Source organism: Arachis ipaensis, chromosome B06 (genome assembly GCF_000816755.2).
Source record: "Arachis ipaensis cultivar K30076 chromosome B06, Araip1.1, whole genome shotgun sequence".
NCBI lineage: Eukaryota > Viridiplantae > Streptophyta > Magnoliopsida > Fabales > Fabaceae > Arachis > Arachis ipaensis.
In genome coordinates this window covers 91,588,232-91,595,164 of record NC_029790.2, presented here as the reverse complement: position 1 = coordinate 91,595,164, position 6,933 = coordinate 91,588,232, and positions in this window count along the sequence as shown.

Below are 6,933 nucleotides of genomic sequence, written 5' to 3'. Positions count from 1 at the left end.
ATCCACACGGCCGCGTGGGGCACGCGGTCGCGTGGTTGGGCGAAAATGGGAGTGACGCGGTCGCGTGGGGTGCGCGATCGCATGGGAGGGGGAAAAGAAGGGTGACACGATCGCGTGGGTCGTGCGATCGCGTCGCTGGAATTTGTGCTAAACGCACGACTCCAGCGCCATTTTAGCACAACTCTCTGTCTCCTTTTGGGGTGATGTGCAAACCATGCGACGCGATCGCGTCGCTCACGCGGTCGCGTGGGATTGGTATTGTGCAAGTGACGCGATCGCATGGGGCATGCGATCGCGTGGGCCAATTTGTGCGAAACGCACAAGGGCCGCACGATTCCAGCCTAACTTTCTGTTCATTGGATCCTTACGCCGATATATATATCACGCGGCCGCGTGGGTCACGCGGTCGCGCGGGTGGTGTTTTCCGCGATATGACGCGATCGCATAGGGCATGCGGTCGCGTCGTGCACCCTTTATATATATATATGCATGAAAAATACAGAATGCAATGATTAACATGAATGCTATGCATGATTCCAGGTTTAATAAATTAAAATGAAAAAGGAAAAAAATGAAAGCAATTAACAAGAAATAAATTGAAAAAGAAGCGACCATACCATGGTGGGTTGTCTCCCACCTAGCACTTTTAGTTAAAGTCCTTAAGTTGGACATTGGAGGGGCATCCTGTTATGGTGGCTTATGTTTAAATTCGTCCAAAAATCTCCACCAGTGCTTGGAATGCCAATAGCCTCCGGGGTCCCGAACTAAGCACGCAAAGCTTCCGAACAACTTTAAATATATTGTTAGGCTCCTAGGATGACAAATGTCAGAATAAACTCCAGGATTCCAAGGCTTGCTTTTAAATCCGCCTCCGTCTTGATCTACATGTCTCCATTCGGGCGGGTTAAAAAGTAGAATCTCACCTTGGTGACCAAACGTTTTCTGTGATCCATGTGATTGAGCATGATACCAATCCGTGTACTTCGAGGTGAAGCGTGGAACCCTATTGAACCTTGTGCACCAGCTCTGGGTACGAGCCATTTCCCTCTTACTCTTAAAGCCGCAGAGAGCTCTAAGCTGGCCATCTGTTTCAAGCAAACCATATTCAAGTGAATAAGTAAAGTTATAAGTTAAGGATTGTACCCACTTGAAGCTTGTATTAGGTGGTAATGGCCTTGGGATAGGTGTTTTTGGTGGTTCTGTAAGTTCCGTTTCCTTGGGCTCTTTTGTGAATTCCTCCACTTCTTTGCAAAGATCATCAATTGTATCTGTGTCCTGGTCAAAGTCTTTTATGTCTTCCTCATCACTTGAGTCATAGATTGGAGGTTGAGAGAAATCTACCTCTGCACCATCTTCGTATTCACTTGGGGAAGATTCTTCGATCTCAGAGAATTCACTTGAGGATGCAAGTTCATCACCAAGAGAGCTAGACTTGTGACTATCATCATCAAGGGAATTTGCTTCTTGGATTATTCCGTCTGATTCCTCATAAACGACTTGCCTTGGAGAAATATCCTCCTTAGCATCAACTGTAGTATCCTGGACGGAGTTTTCCTCAATTCTGGATTCCCATTGAGGTTCAGCATCTCCTAGATCTTCAACCAACTCTTCTTCTTGAACAAAGACTACTTCTTCTAATTGTTCCAGTATAAATTCATGCTCTGTCTTGTCCACTGGAGTTTCTGGCACTTCCTTCATGCTCTGCTCTTCATTGGGCTGTCCACATGGAGCTGTGGTTGATCCTTGTATATTTGAGCACCTAGAAGCCCATTGAATCATCGCTTGCTCCAGTTGTTTAATGGTTGTTTGAAATTTAATTACTGTTTCTCTTAGGTGATCCTCTGTTTCTTGGGTTGCTGGACTTGGACATGCTACAAAGGAAAGTGGTGGTGATTGGGAGCGATTGGATTGGTATTGGGGTAAGGATGGATCATATGGTGGCGAATGGTGAAGAGAAGCTTGTGAGTGTGGTGGTTCAAGGTTATGTTGAAAGGGTGGTTTATATGTACGGGGTGGGACTTGTTGGTAGTTACAAGGTTATCCACCATGTCTTTCAGCTGGGTATGCATTGTGGAATGGTCTTTGTCCAGGATATCTCGGAGGGTGTTGCTGCCAAAAGGGTTGATTAGATCCTCTTGGTTCCATCCATCCTTGATTGGTCTGACCTTGATGCACGTTCCTGCTGTAACTTCTATTTCCCTTAACAACATTAGAACCAAACTCAAAGCGAGAGGGGTGAGAGTTCATAGCAGCAAATAAAGATAAAAAGGAAAAACAAAAATAAATAAACAAGCAAAAGAAAAATATTTACAATAACCAATAATAAGGCACACGTTAGCAGTTCCCCGGCAACGGCGCCATTTTTGACGAGAGAACTTTTGCGTGGTCTAGAAATTTGCGGATAAATCCTCGTTGCAAGTATAGTTTCTAAACCTTCAAAAGTCCCTTCGTACAAAAATTTTGGGTGTCACAAGTAACAAACCCCTTTAGAAATTGTTAACCGAGTATTCAAACCTCGGGTCGTCTTCTCAAGGAACTACGAGGAAGTATGTTCTTACTATTGGCTATAAAGGTTGTAATCGGGGTTTAGAAGATAAAAAGCAAGTAATTTGAATAACAAGTAAAGTAAATAGCAATTAAAATAAATAAATACTATAAAGCAGACTTTTCGCAAGGCGAGAGAAGTTAGAGGTCCAACGTAGTTATCTCTCTCAACTATAATGAAAGTTGAATCTAAACTCCCCTTGATCAACCTGTACTAAGACAAGGGAAAGTCAAGGGACTAATTAAATTGACCTTTGAATCCTATTTATTTCCTAAGAAAAGGTTGGGATTACTCAAGTTCAGCTCAATTAGCAAGATAACGATTATCAATTATGTTGAGTTTAATAACTGTTGAGTTACTAAATTCTTAACCAGAACCAAAAGGGGAAAAAATAAAATTGCTGGAACAATAAAAATATCCTTAGATGGGAAGCAATGGTAACTTAAATCGAAGAGAACAATCATGAACTGAAAATACCTCGATTATCATTAATTCAAATAACAGTCTGTAACATGGAAGGATTCTTAAATCAAATTATAATAATCAATTCAAATGTTGGAATAAATAAATAAAAGTAAAACTAAAATAAAAGAACATTAAACCTGGGATCCAGAGTTACTCTTAAAACAAGAAGAAATCATAAATCCTAAAAGAGAGAGAGAAGATTTCCCTCTCAACTAAATCTAAATCATTGAAAAGTAAAATATGCGAGCTCCCTTTGAATGGGTGCATTCCCACACTTTATAACCTCTGGTCTATGCTGTCTGTACTTGGATCTGGGCCAAAAAGGGCTTCAGAATTCGCTGGGGGCGTATTCTGTAAATTCTGATGCGTGGCCTCTGTCACGCGTCCGCGTGGGTCACGCGGTCGCGTCATTTGGAGCTTTTTCTTGCCACGCGGTCGTGTCAGTCATGCGACCGCGTCATATGCGTTCTGCTTAAGGCGCGCGGTCGCGTCAATCATGCGGCCGCGTCGCTGCTGATTCGTGCTTGGCACGCGATTGCGTCGTCCATGCGATCGCGTGGATACCAGTTTCCTTAAAGCTTCGTTTTGCTTTCTCCTTCCATTTTAGTATGTTTCCTTTTCCATCCTTTAAGTTATTCTGCCTTAGAAAATCTGAAACTACTCAACACACTGATCACGGCATCGAATGGAAATAAAGGTAATTAAAATAATTAATTTTTAAAGCTTAGGAAACATGTTTTTTCACAATATGACATAATAAGGAAGGGGGAGTAAAACCATGCAATTAATGTGAATAAGCAGGTGAAGGATTGTATAAATCACTCAAATTAAGCACAAAAGAACTCATGAATATGGGTTTATCAATCACATAATAGAGAAGGGAAAGTAAAACCATGCAATTAACATGAATAAGTGGGTGAAAGATTGAATAAATCACTCAAACTAAGCACAAAATACATCATAAAATATGGGTTTATCAACCTCCCCACACTTAAACAATAGCATGTCCTCATGCTAATTCCAAGGATATATGTATAAGGCTAATTGAGCTAATAAGTGAATCCTTAATTAGACTAAGATCTCACCTAACATACATACTTAGTAAAACAAAACTTCTTTACCTATTTTCCCATATTTTCCCACTTAATGTTAGATGCTCATGTTTCAATTTTTTTTTATCCCATGTGCATTGCTTTTATTTTGCATTTGGGGAATTCTTTTTGTATCCCCTTTATTAAATACTGAAAAATAACCTTTTTTTTTTAAATACACATGGTAATTTAATCACTTTGATTTCTCATGAGCATGCTTCCCAAAATTTCTTATTTTGAGTTATTTTTATCCTTTTCAATTTTTCTACCTCTTGTTTTTATCATCCATATTCCCAATAGGTTTCCCACATTTTAAACTATTCGTAATTTTCTATCTTAAGCTAACTAAGGATTCAACTTAGAATTTTATTTTGTTTTTCTGCTTAAGGCTAGTAATGTGGCTAAATAGAATAAAAGGGGTTTAAAGGCTCAAGGGGGCTAACAAGGGTGATGTGAAAGGTAGGTTATTTTTGGAATAAGTGAGCTAAAATCAAATAATGGCCTCAATCATTCTTTTGGTATGTATCTATATTCTATATTCTATATTCTATAATTGGACATATAGATTAAAACAAAGTAAAGAATACCAGAATATAAAAGAAGGGCGGAACACACAGGAATAAAAATTATGGTTTAAATGTAACCATATAATTAAGCTCAAAACTCACAGGCTATGTGTTCTCTAGCTCAAAAATCATTTATCACTTATGTATGTCATGCAGGTTTAGTTAAAAATTCTCATTATTCTCAATGTAAAAATTATATTGAATGGCTTTAAAGTTCTAGTGTTTCTCCTTGATGAAGTGTTGTTAACTTAACTACATGATGTAATGCTATATATACAAGGTTTATGGATTTAAATTTGTTATGTTCAAGTTCCTAGCTTACTTCCTTTTTATATTTTCAATTTAAACTAACTATCTTATGATAAAAAGGGTAAACTATACTAATTAATCCACTAATAAGTTAGAATTGCAAACTAAACTAAATAACTAAGATATGAACTAAAGTGCAAGATGCAAAAATAGAGTAAAAATACATAAAAGCAATGTATAAGTACTCAGAAAATAAAAATAAAAATAAAGAGAAAAATACAAAAAAAATATCCAAAATAAAAGAAAAAGAGTCTGTAGTGGTTCACCAAAATAATACGCCAGAGATGGCGACCTCCCCACACTTAAAATGAAGCATCGTCCCTGATGCTCACTCACGCAGGGTGTGAAGGGGTGTCATCACTGGAAGGGATGGTAGCTGGTGTCTCTGTGGTGGCTGGCTGAATGTCCGACTGCTGGAGAGGAGGGACTGTCTAAATGGGGATCTCAGGATCTACAGCCTGGATCTGCTGGGGTGCTGCCTGCTGGGTGTCTGCCTGCTCTGCCTCTCCCTGGGGATGGGTCTCTGCCTCGGGCGCATCTGCCTCCTCAGCTTTCTGATAGCCATCTGTCTGATCAGTCTTAGGCAGAAGTTTCAGAACCTCTTCTATTGCCTCCTCAGTAACCAATATCTGCTTCCCTCTGAGGTTTACTGCATCTAGGGAAGTTTTGAAGTAGTTGCAGTAGAATTTCCTAACCCAAGATACATTAACCTCAGTCAGAGATCTCTCCAGAAAGAACCAGCCTCGTTGTTTGATCTTATTAGAGGTGTATTGCTGGAGTTCTTCTGGGATCTTTAAAGTCCGCTCCAGGTATAGGTTTCTGGAGTTTGCAAACACCGGATACTTCAACTCACAGTATCGGTTTGCAAACTTTACTGGGTCAGTGGCGGGAAGTAGCTGGTCGGCCTTCTCCTGCGGGGTAAAGGCTTTCTCCCACAACGAGGCGTCGTGCATGAGGTCGATGATAGACACGGAGGCTTCGCCTCGTTTCCTTTTGCCAGTAGTGGCCTTGTTTTTGCCCCGTCTCTGGGAATCTGACATCCTGAAAAACAGAAAACCAGGATATAGTAAAAATAGGAAAGCAAATAGGCAAATAGTCAAAGAAAACACAAAGTGGCAAAGGAGCAATAGGATAATGAATATGAGTTAAGTATAATGTGCATTTAGGATTGTATATGAGTGAAAAGTCTGAAAAGAAGAAATCACAATCCAAAATGTAATTGAATGCAAGTTAAATAGAAAAAATTAACATCATGCCTGGGTTAGAATGTTAAAAAAAAGTGAAAGAAAAGAAAGAAAAGAAGTCTTGAAAAGGTTAGGTTGGTTAGAGTTAAAATTAGTGAGTTAGTGAAAAATGGGTTAAAGTAAGAGGCATAATGAAAATAGACTAAGTAACAAGTAATCACAGGTAGAAGCTATAGGTAACTCATATTTAAACAAGTAAAACAGTTTGATGATGATTCAAATAGAGATAAAGAAAGCAAAAATAGGAATCAAACATCAAAATTGCAGTTTATGAACCAGGAGATCAAAGAAAATAAGAATGCATGCCTAAGCATTCATGAATTGGTTTGGTGAAATTATAGGAAAGCATAGTTGAAAATGCCAAAACCAAGACATGAACAGAAATATTTCACAGAAATTTGGGTAGCATTCCGGCTAAAATAGGACTTTCCCAAAAAATAAACAGCAAACAAGCAGTTCATATGAATCCAAATTAAAGCTTGCAATTACATATACGGAATATAAACATGAAAGTTCAATGTAAAGAGCAGCAAATGCATGAAAGTACAGCATATGAACAAGATCACAGCAGCAATAGATTTGCAAATTTGATAAAATAGAAACAAGAATAGTGCAAATAAACAGACCTAAATCCACTAACCACATCCTAGGCTACCTAACAACCTAAAATCCACTACAACATGCATATCTAACTATCCTAACATGAACAAAAA